Below are 15341 nucleotides of genomic sequence, written 5' to 3' on the forward strand. Positions count from 1 at the left end.
ATGATATTACTCTTTTATAACTAATCCGGATATGTCGATTCATCTTTTATTAGTACTCTTTTGATTTGTTAGGTTATGAGTTATTTCTAGATTTTTGGAAAAAAAGCAATAAAGAGTAGTAATATCAATAAAATCAAGTAACCACAATAAGAAATATAAGAAATAATTTAACTTTATAAGTTTGCACATTTTTCAAAGCAGAAGTACGTTTTTTGAGAACAGCTAATAATATGCACAGTTTTTAAAGCAACAATAATTTTTGTTCAGCTTTTAAAAATGCACAAGTTTTTTACATAAATTTTAAAGATGCAGAAAATTCTTCACAAAAATTAAAGATTCCAGAAAATAGATTGCACATAATTTAATGCTGTAGAAAATTTACACAGATTTTAAAGATGCAATAATTTTCTATACAAATTTTTAATCTACAGAAAATTTTTGCACGGACTTTAAAGTTGTAGAAAAATTCTGCAAATATTTTTAATTTGCAGAAAATTTTTGTATGATTTTTATAGTTGCAAAAAGTCTATTTGCACAATTTTTTAGTGCAATATAAATTTCTAAAAGGACTAATTTTATAAAAAAACAAAATTTTACAGCTTTTTAATTTTATATAATTAAAATCAAATCTAGTCCTATGCAATTAAACTAAATTTGATAAATGATTAAATAGCAATTTCTAGTGTAATCAAAATAACGTTCTTAGACTATTGGAAATATTTTTTCCAAAAATTGTTATATCTTTATTTTATAAAATTTTTTTAAAGAAATAATCTATTAGAATAAAATTAGAAGATTGAAAAGAGCTTGCCTAGATTGAGGTGTGTGATATACACTATCTTAAGATCGTGATTCGGCCCCTACGTACATGTTTATGACGATATCATCTCCAAGGTACGACAACCCGGCTTAGCTCGATCCTCCTCTAACAAGCATGATCACTGTGGAGGCTTAACTCGACCAACTCCTTCAGATGGCCAGGAAAAAAAAGATAGCAAGGAGAAAGTTAAAGGGTGGAAAAACTCTCTATCTGTAGAAGAAACTCTCAGAAGACAGTACTAATGAGAAAAAAGATGCGTTGGTTTCGAAGATACGTCATGTTTCGAAAATACTGTATCTTTTCGAAAACCAGTATTCCCTTTCGAACAGTCACAATTCTTCTAAAGAGACATCTCACAAAAAGATATTTTAAAACATTTAAAACAACTAAAGTTTAGAAGATAAATTTTTTTATAAAATTAAAACTCTAACAATTCAGTTGTCTAAATTAAAAAAAAAACTTGAATGAGGTTTGGAAGAAGAGAAAAAGAAAAAGGAGAGAAGAATTTTCTATTTCATCTTATGAAGCAGAGTAGTAACGTGGATTGAGACTGAAGAGCCTATTTATAGACTCTGTTCGGTAACCGATATGGTGTTGAAAATGCGATGTTTCTAAAACATTGCATTCCTAAGAAAATCAGAACCAACATTCTTCTGAAGAAAAAGATAAGAGTTTTAAAGTTTTTAAACCATCTAAAATTTAGAAAATAAAACTAGTATATTTATTTTTTAAAATCAATTTTTTTAAGTTAAAAAAAAAATATTTTTCGAAAAAGAACATTGGTTTTTGAAAAAATACGGTGTTTCCGAAACATGACGTATTTTCGGAACCATCGCATATCTTCGGCCTTCTGGATAGAGTTTATAAATAGATTCCTCTGAGTAATATCTTGTCACGCCCCCGCTTGTGCGGGGCACGTGAGGTACCCAGTGCCCACGTGGGGCCACATGAGGGAGGAATACGGGGCTCTCCTGCCTGATATTGTCCGGTTTCGGGACCTGCACGCGCGCGCGCACACCGCTAAGACTCCTTTCCGATTTTGTTTGCCATTCAAAATACGTCTGCAGGATTTGGAAACACCCGCCTCGTATGCCCAGGCTCTGAAGCGAGTTTAGCCGATATGACATCTTTCATTCACCCACTCTCGGACTAGAGCCGTCCTCGGCTCTGATACCAAATGTCACGTTTCCGCCTGCGCGGGGCACGTGAGGCACCTAGTGCCCACGTGGGGGCCACATGAGGGAGGAACACAGGGCTCTCCTGCCATATATTGTCTGGTTTCGGGGCCCACACGCCGCTCAGACCCCTCTCTAGTTTTGTTTTTCATCCAAAATGCGTCTGCAGGATTTGGAGACATCTACCTCATATGCCCAGGCTCTGAAACAAGTCTAGCCGTTGTGGAATCTTTCAAATCTAAAAACAATTCGATCTCTCTCTATTTCACTGATACTCTGTCTTTCGAGAGTTTTTTCTACAGACAGAGAGTTTTTTCACCCTTCAACCTTCAGCTTGTATCTTTTTTAGATAAAGGAGTTTGTCAAGTCAAAACTTCACTGCTCGTTAGAGGAGGATTGGGCTAAGCGGGATTGTTGTACCTTAGAAATGACATCGCCGCAGACATGCATGTAAGAAGCAAATCACATTCTTACGACAGTATGCATCATATGCCTTGATTCAAACAAGCACTTTTCAATCTCTTAATTTTATTCTAATAAATTATTTCTTTATAAAAATTTTATAAAATAAAAATATAGCAGGTAAAATATTTTCAACACCACCTTCCGTCGGGTTTTGGCGTGTAGAAGCAGGTTGAAAAGGCCACATTGCTCTTCCATTCTTGCAACACTGCTATAGCCATTGTTAGTGCTCTTTCTTTGACCAAAAGGCCGCATAGCTGTTCCGTTCTTTTAGCTCATTTGCCACCGTTGTCTTGCCCTTTTTTTTTGTTCCTTCTCTTTTTCTTTTCTTTCTTCTAATACCGCTATTGAACTTTTCTTTACTCTCTCCTCTTTTATTATCTCTTTCTTTTAAATATTTCCAAATCCCTACATTTCCTTGGTTTTCGGTCTTAATAAATTTGATGTGGGAGCATGTCTTCAGTTTCCTTTCATAAAAAAAAAAAAGACAAATGTCAAATCATGATAAGATGAGACAGGTAGGGATAACATGAGGTAGGATTTTTTATTTTCTAATATCCGACCTATTCCGGATTTAATAGAATTGATTTAATAAAATCCTATAATTTTTTTTAAAAAAATAAAATTTAAAATCAAAACTCATTGAGATTTGAAAAAAGCTTGAAATTTAATCATTGGCTACCCACTACTTGAACTCGATTATATATAATATATATATATATAATATAAAATTTTACAAAAATATAGAAAAAATAGAGGTGCAAAGGGATTATGAACTTAAATTAATATTATGAATTATGGTTGTTTATTTAAATTTGAATTGGATGTTCGATATTTTATTGATTTTTACTTAATATTAGTTAAGTTCATGTCATTATGCAAAAATCTTTCTCTTTGTCCTTCCTCCTCTTTATTATTTTTTTTAAATTTTAGGTCACGTACTCAACCAACCTAAATAACCCGATCGAAGTAAAGTTTAACCAGACAGGTCAGTATCCAATGAATTTACTATTTTTTATAAGATGGGTTTGAAATTTTTTAATGAATCTGTAATCGGATTTGTGATATGTTTAAATTGTAGGATTCTGAACGGGTTCAGATGTGAATATGGCAAATTTTGCAAGATACTTTATCCATTATCATTCCTAGAAACAAGCTCACAATCTTTTATCTTCTTTGATTGGTTTTCATTCTCCAGTGATGGACGAATTAAACTTTAACTAATATTTGTTGACTTGCTTCAACAAGGAAAAAAAGAATAAAAAAAAATCCTATGATTCATGCTTTTCCATCTCTAGTAGGTTGAACTTATGCTCTAGTTCCCTGCAATTATGATATCAGTGGTAGAGCCGCTAGCATTGTTGGCTTCTGCTGGGCTTTTAATATTTATAGTAGAATATTTTCAGCCTTGGGCATGCATAAAATCTATCTCAAGTTGGCATTTCGTTGTTAATAAAATCCAAAAACTATGTTTCGAGGTCTGGCATATTGCTAACCTTCCAAGAATTTGGCAAAGGCCTTATCTCGATTAGCATTCAAAGTACCATATCTTGCAGTGAGTGAACAAAGAACACATTATCAACTGTCTATTAATTGCAAGAGTACTCAACTGCTTTTAGTAAAAACTTGAGTTCAGCAAGCAAGAATTGCTTCTTGGTAGCTATAAAGGATGCAACCAAAGTTAAAAAGCACAGTAAACATAGTTCATGATGTCAAAGAACGATACTAAAAAGATAATAACTAATAAAGAAAATTAATAAAATCGAGTTTCTGACAAGACACAAGGTGTTCATGAAAAGGAAGAGCGGGAACAGATAGGGAGCAAATCTTGCACTTGAGCAAGGAAGAGGTGATTTGATCCAGTCTTTCAAATTAGTAGAAAGACTTCGAGTTGGATCAAATGTGAGTCCCAGAAGGAGCATGGCCAATTGCAACGAAGCTACGATCTCTATAGATTGATAAGCAACTTGGCTCCGAGTCATATGTGTTGGTTACTAAACTTAGTTTTAATATTTAGTAACTTATGGTTTTATTTTCAATAATTGTATGTCACGCCCCAAATCCGGATCATGACACGGCCGTGCTATTGCAATCTTATGCACACAATAACACGAAGCCACTTAAAATTTCGTAATGAAAATAAATAGTTTCATTTACTAATGTCATAACATTGTTCATGAAGTTGGAACAGTACAGAGCTTCTAAAATCTGATTATTACATAATATTTTCAATTACCCCAACCCTGAATAACATCAAGCTCCCTGCTCCTAGTGGTCTTAATCATCTGTAGGGAAAAAAGTAGATAAAAAGGTATGAGCTACACAGCTCAGTAAGTAACCAGGTACTATCTTATTGGATCAAGTACAATTATGCCAATGCAGCGATTAAAAAGCCAACAGTTGATGTAAAATAAAACATTTTATAGATGATATACACAAATCAGGTCATAAAGCAATGCATGTTCTATCCATAAAAGTTCATGATCATGATAATGCAAGTCATATAAAAATATTGCCATTTATCCATACTTTATAAAACATACTCTCAGACGGATGTGCTGCTATGGTCACTATAATCCCGTGACAGGGCCTGTTAATCTTAGTCGACTAATTCTGTTATTCGTTACCAACTTTAACCCGTTGGCAGAGGGCCTGTTATTCTTTGGATGCTAGCTCCAGGGTGTCGACTGGCCTCTATTTCTAGAGGTGGTCATAGCTATCTGAGAGTTCATAAATCATATTCTTTTTCTTTCATAAATCATAATCATCATAAATAGGTTTGAAAATGATAAATGGCATTATATAATTTAAAATGCATAAACATGCCTCAAATATCATTTTTCATACAATCTAACATAATCATAATTTCATAACTCATACACCATCAAATATTCATGAGGATGCTCTTTAATCAAATTCATGAATTACATGCAATCATATACTTGATCCTAATTTTGAGAAAAATATATCATAAGCAATACATTTTCATAATGATGAATAAACAGTAATTTAAAAACTTTAAGATCAGTGCCAAGGTTACTTACCGCAATATGCTTTCCAATTTCTTACGTCCGGGTGACAAATCCTTGATCACCTAAATAAATCACATAGGGGTCACATTATTCTCTATTTATTTCATAATTTTCTAATTTATCATAACATGAATTTACTTGCTTGGATCTCAAGTCCAATTTATTTAATTTAGAGCCCTTGGCCTCGATTTAGAACCAGATTGGGTTCACGTAGGTCAATTAGGTCTTTAATTAAAGAATTGGGCTCGGTTCCTGATTGGATCTAGCCCCATCGGGTTAATTTGGTCTTAATTTAGTTAAACTGGTTTTGATTTGGGCTTGATTCATATTCAATTTGGGTCTGCTGAGACTAACTCAGCTTAATTAGGTTCAGACCCAACTCAATTGGGCTTAATTTGGTTCGGATTTAACCCAATTTATAGTTTGGGTTCGTCCGGACTTAGCCCAATCTGATTGGGCTCAGTTTTAGTCAAATTTGACTAAACTCATTTTTTTTTCTTTTCTTTTATTTGGGCCTAACAGGTTCGGACCCAAACTCGGATCCGACCCGTTAGGTCGGACCCGTTAAGGGTCTCTCCCTTTTTTTTTTTTTTTTTTTCTTTTCTTTTCTTTTCTTTTTCTTCTTTTCTTCTTTTTCTTTTCATCCCTCTTCCTTCCCGAACCTTCTTCTCCCCTTCTTTCTTCTTTCATTTTTTTTTTTTCTTCTCCTCCTCTTCTCTTCTCCCGATTTCACCTTCCCCCTTTCTTCTCATTTCTTGTCCCGTGGAGGGAGGAGGGCGAGCTCGGGAGGTTTGGGAGGAACGGGCAGCGGCCAATGGCGCCCGGCGGCCGGCCTGCGGCGCCCTCGGCCACACCCGCGGCCGTGCCCGTGGTCGTGCTCGGGGGCGCATCGGCGGCCTGCGGCCGCGTCGGCGTCCTGCGGCCGCGTCGGCGTCCTGCGGCCGCGTCGGCGTCCTGCGGCAGGCAACCCACGGCCTGCGGCCGAGGCCGGCACCCGCGATTGCGGCTGCGGATCACCCACTGGTAAGTCTCTCTCTTTTTTTTTTTTTTTTTTTTTTTTTTTTTTCTCCTCCCCCTTCCTTCTCCCGTGAAGGGGGATCGGCTCGGGAGAGGGCCGGCTTGAGGCCGGCGGCACCAGCTGCGCCTATGGCAGCCTCGGTAGCCGCGGTCTGCCTCCCCTTCTTCATCTCTCTTTCTTCCCTCTTCTTTCTGTTTTAATTTTTATTTTGTTCTAAATCTACTCTACAAAGCATAATTTGTAGAGAACAGGAATTAGAGCTTACCTGACCTGAAGGTGGTCGTCCGCCTCCTACTCCGGCGATGCGGCCCTTTACTCCGGCGGCGTGGGTCTAACACCGGGTCCTGCCAATCGGAGAGGATTGTGAGAGAGGGAGACAAACAGTGGAGGAGGAAGATGAGCGGGTGGTGAAATGGTAGCCGATCGGGGCTTCTTGTAGCCTCGATCACTGGGAAGGCGGACGGTTGTAACCGCCCACCATCAGGCGTTACGAACGCCTGCACGATGGTGTAATGCCCTCCCCCCCTCCGTTTCTCTTGGAAGTGGGGCGGTTATCACATTCTCTCCTCCTTATTAGAATTTCGTCCTCGAAATTTACATACCTGTATTCTCAAAGAGTTGCGGATGTCTTGCTCGCATATCCTCCTCAAGTTCCCATGTGGCCTCTCTCTCCGAATGGTTGCTCCACTGAACTTTCACATAGGGGATGATACGTCGTCTCAGGACCTGCTCCTTATGATCAATGATGCGTAAAGGATACTCTTCATAGGTCAGGTCTCTATCAATCTGCAGGGGCTCGTGCTGTACTATATGGCTGGGATCAGAAATGTATCTCCGTAGTAGAGAAACGTGAAAGACATTATGCACACTGGATAACTCTGGTGGCAAAGCCAGTCTGTAAGCAACCTCCCCTACTCTGGCAAGAATCTCAAAGGGTCCAATGTAGCGAGGATTCAATTTACTATGTCTTCCAAATCTTGTAACACCTTTCGAGGGTGAAACTTTTAAGAATACAAAGTCCCCCTCCTGAAAGTTTACTTCTCTTCTTTTCTTATCTGCCCAGCTTTTCTGTCTATCTTGAGCTGCCTTGAGCCTTTTCCTGATCAGTAGAATCTTTTCCTTGGCAATCTGAACTAATTCAGGGCCCAACAATTTCTTCTCTCCAACATCATCCCAATGTAGAGGAGACCGACATTTTCTTCCATACAAGGCTTCATAAGGTGCCATCTGGATGCTAGAATGATAACTATTATTATAAGCAAACTCCACTAGTGATATGTGATCATCCCAACAACCTCCCAGATCAACAGTGCAAGTCCGCAACATATCCTCCAGGGTTTGGATCGTCCTCTCTGACTGACCATCAGTCTGAGGGTGATAAGCAGTGCTGAGTCTCAGATCAGTGCCCATGGCAGTCTGGAAGCTTCTCCAAAATCCAGATACAAAACGGGGGTCCCGATCAGATACAATGCTTACTGGTACCCCATGTAAGCGCACAATATCATCAATATACCTCTGAGCCAACTTGTCAAGTGAAGTGCCAACCCTAAAGGGTAAAAAGTGAGCTGACTTTGTGAGGCGATCAACAATCACCCACACTGCATCATTCCTCCTTACTGTCCTCGGAAGCCCAATGACAAAATCCATAGTAATGTGCTCCCATTTCCACTCTGGAATCTCTAGTGGTTCTAGCAAACCAGCCGGTCTCTGATGCTCAGCTTTTACTTGCTGACATACCAAGCACCGAGCTACAAATCCTGCTATCTCTCTTTTCATGCCGTTCCACCAGAAATGTTCCCGTAAATCTCTATACATTTTAGTGCTGCCGGGATGAATAGAGAAACGAGACTGATGAGCTTCCTCCAGAATTTCTCTTTTTAGATCAGCATCCCTGGGCACACATAATCTACTGCCAAAACGCAGAGTACCATCCAGGTGGATTCGGAGTTCGGGTCGTAACCCTCTCTCCACATCATTTCTAAGCTGACATAAATGTGCATCTGTCTGTTGAGCAGCTTTTATTCTTTCTATCAAGGTAGGTTGCACCAACAAACTAGCCAACATACTTCCAGCACCCTTGGTAATCACCTCGATCTGCATCATATCAAAATCTTTCAAAATCTGCTTCTGAGTGGTAAGCAAAGATATGGAGCCCACTGCTGACTTCCTACTGAGAGCATCTGCCACAACATTAGCCTTTCCCGGATGATATTTAATGCTTAGATCATAATCTTTTAGTAACTCAAGCCATCTTCTTTGCCTCATGTTTAATTCCTTCTGAGTAAATATATACTTTAGGCTTTTATGATCAGTAAAAACCTCACAAGGCTCACCATATAGATAATGTCGCCAAATCTTCAGAGCAAAAACCACTGCTGCCAACTCCAAATCATGTGTCGGATAGTTCTGCTCATATGGCTTCAGCTGTCTAGAGGCATAGGCTACTACTTTATCATTCTGCATTAGTACACAGCCTAATCCTTTCTTGGAGGCATCACTATAAATGATAAAACCCCCAGTACTGGTTGGCAAAGTAAGAACAGGAGCAGATACCAGCCTTTGCTTTAGCTCTTGAAAACTTTGCTCACAATCTTCACTCCATACAAACTTTGCTCGTTTCTGGGTTAAACGAGTCAAAGGAGTAGCGATCCGAGAGAATCCTTCCACAAATCTTCTATAATAACCAGCCAAACCCAAGAAGCTTCTGATTTCAGTGACATTTGTAGGACGAGGCCAATCCACCACTGCTTCAATTTTCTTTGGGTCCACTGATACCCCTTCTTTAGAGATTACATGACCAAGAAATGCAATACTATCCAGCCAGAAATCACATTTGCTCAGTTTGGCATATAATCTATTCTCCTGAAGAATCTGTAATACCACTCTCAAGTGATCTTCATGTTCTTCTTTGCTCTTAGAATAGATCAGTATATCATCAATGAAAACAATAACAAACTGATCCAAATACTGCTTAAAGATCCTGTTCATCAGATCCATAAAAGCAGCTGGCGCATTGGTTAGTCCAAATGGCATAACTAAAAATTCATAGTGCCCATACCTGGTTCGAAATGCAGTCTTCGGCACATCATCTGCTAGGATTTTCAATTGATGATACCCAGATCGCAGATCTATCTTGGAGAAGACTTGGGCACCTTGTAGCTGATCAAATAAATCATCAATCCGGGGCAGAGGGTATTTGTTTTTCACTGTCACCTTGTTCAACTCTCGGTAATCAATACACAGCCGCATACTTCCATCCTTCTTCTTGACAAATAGTACAGGAGCTCCCCACGGTGAAACACTCGGGCGAATGAATTTCTTCTCTAGGAGTTCCTGTAGCTGGATCTTCAACTCTCTCAACTCTGCCGGGGCCATCCGATAAGGAGCCTTCGAGATAGGTCCAACACCCGGTAAGAGATCGATTCGAAAATCAATCTCCCGATCAGGAGGTAATCCGGGTAGATCATCAGGGAACACTTCTGGATACTCTCTTACAATATGGATATCCTCTAGCCTTATTTCTTTTGTTGTGTCTATCACACAAGCTAGATAAGCCTGACATCCCTTTCTGAGGGCCTTCCTTGCACTCATTGCAGAGATAAAGTGCAAAGAGGGATTCATAGTGGGTGCATCACCCTGATAGAAAATTTCCCGTTCACCAGGTATCTGAAACACTACCCTTTTGCCAAAACAATCAATGTGAGCATGATATTCAGACAGCCAATTCATACCAAGGATGACATCAAAATCATACATGTCTAACAGTACCAAGTCAGCCAATAATTTTCTGTCCTCTATCTGAACTATGCAGTTTTTATGAACAGAATCAACCACTACTGTCTTCTTAAGAGGGGTAGCAACAAGTAAAGGCTCATCTAACTTATCAGGCATAAGGTGCAAGGATGCAGAGAACTTGGAGGATATAAAGGAATGTGTAGCGCCAGAATCAAATAGTACTGAAGCATCAACAGAATTGATGGGAATCATACCTGCCACAACACTGTCACTGGCACTAGCATCCTGTCGTGTCAGTGCGAACACCCGTGCAGCTCCTTTCTGCTTCTGATCAGCTGGTCTAGAAGGTCCAGATTCAACCTTCTTTTTGTTTGGGCAATCTCTGGCTATGTGTCCTGGCTGCCCACATATAAAACAAGCTCCCATCCTCTTTAAGCAAGGACCAGTATGCATTTTACCACAGTAATCACAAGCTTTAAATTTCTTCTTGCTAGGAGGGCCTTCAAAGTTCCTTGACCGGTTCCTCAGATTTTTTGACATCTCGGGCCTTTTCTGTTCACCTCTTTCCTTCTCTGATTTCTTCAGATCTGTTTCTACCTTCAATGATCTCTCCAGGACCTCTCCATAGCTGGTGAGAATCAGAACTGACAACCGGGATCGAATGTCGTCCCTCAAGCCCTGCTCAAATCTATTAGCCTTGCTTCTCTCAACCTCTATCATTTGAGGACAAAACCGACCCAGCTCAGTAAATTTGTTGGCATATTCTAGCACAGTCATATCATCTGTCTGCCTCAGAGATAAAAACTCATTTTCTTTAGATATTCTGACTGACTCAGGAAAATACTGGTCATAAAACATCTTCTTGAATTCCTCCCATGTCGGTAGCTCATCCTCACCCTCGAGTGCAGCTTCAATAGCCGTCCACCAGAACTCTGCATTCCCCTTCAGCATAGGGATAGCCAATCTGACCTTTACTTCTTCGGGATATTGCAAGGCTTTGAACATCTTCTCTACCTCCCGAATCCAGGTCTCAGCAACCAGAGGGTCAGCTCCACCGTCAAACATAGGTGGGTTGAGCCTACGGAATCGCTCATAGTAGGACTCAATGGACTGTGCAGGTCGGACAGTGGCCTGCACATGCTGCTGCATCTGCATCTGCATCTGCTGCTGCACCTGCTGCTGCATCTGCATCTGCTGTTGCATCTGCTGCTGCATTTGCTGCTGCATCTGAAGGAGCTGAGTCATCACCTGACTTGCTCCTGCAAAATCGGCATGGGTGGCAGCTGGGTTAGGAGTTTGCTCGGCTGGCTGCCTGGCAACTCCTCTCCCTCTTGCTCCTCTCCTCCGAGCTGCAATATTTGCCAAGACTTCATTCTCTCTGTTCCTCATTTTCACCTATAAAAAAAATATTAGCATAATTCAATTAACTAATTTTCTTTATTTTGAATATGCCGAATTTAATTTAACAGGACTTAACTACCCATTTCTCTTACTAAAACTTTTTTTTTTTACCCTTTATTAAACCTATTGCTCTGATACCACTAAATGTCACGCCCCAAATCCGGATCATGACACGGCCGTGCTATTGCAATCTTATGCACACAATAACACGAAGCCACTTAAAATTTCGTAATGAAAATAAATAGTTTCATTTACTAATGTCATAACATTGTTCATGAAGTTGGAACAGTACAGAGCTTCTAAAATCTGATTATTACATAACATTTTCAATTACCCCAACCCTGAATAACATCAAGCTCCCTGCTCCTAGTGGTCTTAATCATCTGTAGGGAAAAAAGTAGATAAAAAGGTATGAGCTACACAGCTCAGTAAGTAACCAGGTAATATCTTATTGGATCAAGTACAATTATGCCAATGCAGCGATTAAAAAGCCAACAGTTGATGTAAAATAAAACATTTTATAGATGATATACACAAATCAGGTCATAAAGCAATGCATGTTCTATCCATAAAAGTTCATGATCATGATAATGCAAGTCATATAAAAATATTGCCATTTATCCATACTTTATAAAACATACTCTCAGACGGATGTGCTGCTATGGTCACTATAATTCCGTGACAGGGCCTGTTAATCTTAGTCGACTAATTCTGTTATTCGTTACCAACTTTAACCCGTTGGCAGAGGGCCTGTTATTCTTTGGATGCTAGCTCCAGGGTGTCGACTGGCCTCTATTTCTAGAGGTGGTCATAGCTATCTGAGAGTTCATAAATCATATTCTTTTTCTTTCATAAATCATAATCATCATAAATAGGTTTGAAAATGATAAATGGCATTATATAATTTAAAATGCATAAACATGCCTCAAATATCATTTTTCATACAATCTAACATAATCATAATTTCATAACTCATACACCATCAAATATTCATGAGGATGCTCTTTAATCAAATTCATGAATTACATGCAATCATATACTTGATCCTAATTTTGAGAAAAATATATCATAAGCAATACATTTTCATAATGATGAATAAACAGTAATTTAAAAACTTTAAGATCAGTGCCAAGGTTACTTACCGCAATATGCTTTCCAATTTCTTACGTCCGGGTGACAAATCCTTGATCACCTAAATAAATCACATAGGGGTCACATTATTCTCTATTTATTTCATAATTTTCTAATTTATCATAACATGAATTTACTTGCTTGGATCTCAAGTCCAATTTATTTAATTTAGAGCCCTTGGCCTCGATTTAGAACCAGATTGGGTTCACGTAGGTCAATTAGGTCTTTAATTAAAGAATTGGGCTCGGTTCCTGATTGGATCTAGCCCCATCGGGTTAATTTGGTCTTAATTTAGTTAAACTGGTTTTGATTTGGGCTTGATTCATATTCAATTTGGGTCTGCTGAGACTAACTCAGCTTAATTAGGTTCAGACCCAACTCAATTGGGCTTAATTTGGTTCGGATTTAACCCAATTTATAGTTTGGGTTCGTCCGGACTTAGCCCAATCTGATTGGGCTCAGTTTTAGTCAAATTTGACTAAACTCATTTTTTTTTCTTTTCTTTTATTTGGGCCTAACAGGTTCGGACCCAAACTCGGATCCGACCCGTTAGGTCGGACCCGTTAAGGGTCTCTCCCTTTTTTTTTTTTTTTTTTCTTTTCTTTTCTTTTCTTTTTCTTCTTTTCTTCTTTTCTTTTCATCCCTCTTCCTTCCCGAACCTTCTTCTCCCCTTCTTTCTTCTTTCATTTTTTTTTTTTCTTCTCCTCCTCTTCTCTTCTCCCGATTTCACCTTCCCCCTTTCTTCTCATTTCTTGTCCCGTGGAGGGAGGAGGGCGAGCTCGGGAGGTTTGGGAGGAACGGGCAGCGGCCAATGGCGCCCGGCGGCCGGCCTGCGGCGCCCTCGGCCACACCCGCGGCCGTGCCCGTGGTCGTGCTCGGGGGCGCATCGGCGGCCTGCGGCCGCGTCGGCGTCCTGCGGCCGCGTCGGCGTCCTGCGGCCGCGTCGGCGTCCTGCGGCCGCGTCGGCGTCCTGCGGCCGCGTCGGCGTCCTGCGGCAGGCAACCCACGGCCTGCGGCCGAGGCCGGCACCCGCGATTGCGGCTGCGGATCACCCACTGGTAAGTCTCTCTCTTTTTTTTTTTTTTCTCCTCCCCCTTCCTTCTCCCGTGAAGGGGGATCGGCTCGGGAGAGGGCCGGCTTGAGGCCGGCGGCACCAGCTGCGCCTATGGCAGCCTCGGTAGCCGCGGTCTGCCTCCCCTTCTTCATCTCTCTTTCTTCCCTCTTCTTTCTGTTTTAATTTTTATTTTGTTCTAAATCTACTCTACAAAGCATAATTTGTAGAGAACAGGAATTAGAGCTTACCTGACCTGAAGGTGGTCGTCCGCCTCCTACTCCGGCGATGCGGCCCTTTACTCCGGCGGCGTGGGTCTAACACCGGGTCCTGCCAATCGGAGAGGATTGTGAGAGAGGGAGACAAACAGTGGAGGAGGAAGATGAACGGGTGGTGAAATGGTAGCCGATCGGGGCTTCTTGTAGCCTCGATCACTGGGAAGGCGGACGGTTGTAACCGCCCACCATCAGGCGTTACGAACGCCTGCACGATGGTGTAATGCCCTCCCCCCCTCCGTTTCTCTTGGAAGTGGGGCGGTTATCACAGTATGGTGAGGAGTTATATGTCTTTTGGGTTTTTGGTCACGTGGGAGTTACATGGAGTTATAAGAAATTTATTTAGAGGGAGTTATTTGAGATTTATTTGGGGTTATGAATGGTGTAATGACTAATTCAATTAGGGAGGTTAAAAGACCATCTAAAGTTCCTATAAATATTCATGTACTCTAATTGTTTTTATGTGAGTTGAATGAAAATTATTTTTCTTCCAAACTTTCTTTTTGAGTGTTCTTCCTAATATTTTTTTTATCTAACAGAGTGGCATCAGAGCTAGATTGATCCAATGGCCAACAATACAATGGCATTTTCGGTTCCTCAACTCACCAAAGACAACTATAAAAATTGGTGCATCAAAATGAAGGCACTTCTTGGCTCGCAAGATGCATGGGAGATGGTTGAAAAAGGCTATGTAGAGCCTGAAGACGAGGCGACTTTGACGGAGAATCAAAGGCAATCGCTAAGGGAGTCAAGGAAGAAAGACAAGAAGGCTCTTTTCTTAATTTATCAAGGGTTAGATGAAGCCACCTTTGAGATTGTTGGAGCTGCTACAACATCAAGACAAGCTTAGGAATTTCTTCAAAAAGCATACAAGGGTATTGATAAGGTAAAGAAGATTCGTCTTCAAAGCCTTAGAAGTGATTTTGAATCTTTACAAATGAAAGATTCAGAATCTATTGCTGATTATTTTACAAGAGTTATGGTGATTGTTATTCAATTAAGGAGGAATGGTGAAACTCTAACCAATGTTCGAGTGGTGGAAAAGGTGTTGCGGTCTTTGGACCCGAAATTTGATTTTGTTGTTGCATCCATAGAAGAATCCAAAGATTTGAAGGAAGTGACAATTGAAAAAATTATGGGCTCTTTGCCAGTTCATGAGAAAAAGCTTAACAAAAGAAAGGAAGAAAGCCATTGGAACAAGTTCTACAAACGAAGCTTACTACCAAAGAAAATTATGGGAG

General features: G+C 40.1%; 1 long non-coding RNA gene across 1 annotated transcript; it reads left to right on the forward strand.

The window, feature by feature from the left end:
• Positions 1–6168: 6168 nt before the first annotated feature.
• Positions 6169–7066, forward strand: LOC120110776. The gene is made up of 2 exons (XR_005511889.1): positions 6169–6512; positions 6740–7066. It is a non-coding gene; the product is annotated as an uncharacterized LOC120110776 (long non-coding RNA).
• The last annotated feature ends 8275 nt before the right edge of the window (positions 7067–15341 follow it).

This window comes from Phoenix dactylifera, chromosome 1, assembly GCF_009389715.1.
Source record: "Phoenix dactylifera cultivar Barhee BC4 chromosome 1, palm_55x_up_171113_PBpolish2nd_filt_p, whole genome shotgun sequence".
Taxonomy (NCBI): domain Eukaryota; kingdom Viridiplantae; phylum Streptophyta; class Magnoliopsida; order Arecales; family Arecaceae; genus Phoenix; species Phoenix dactylifera.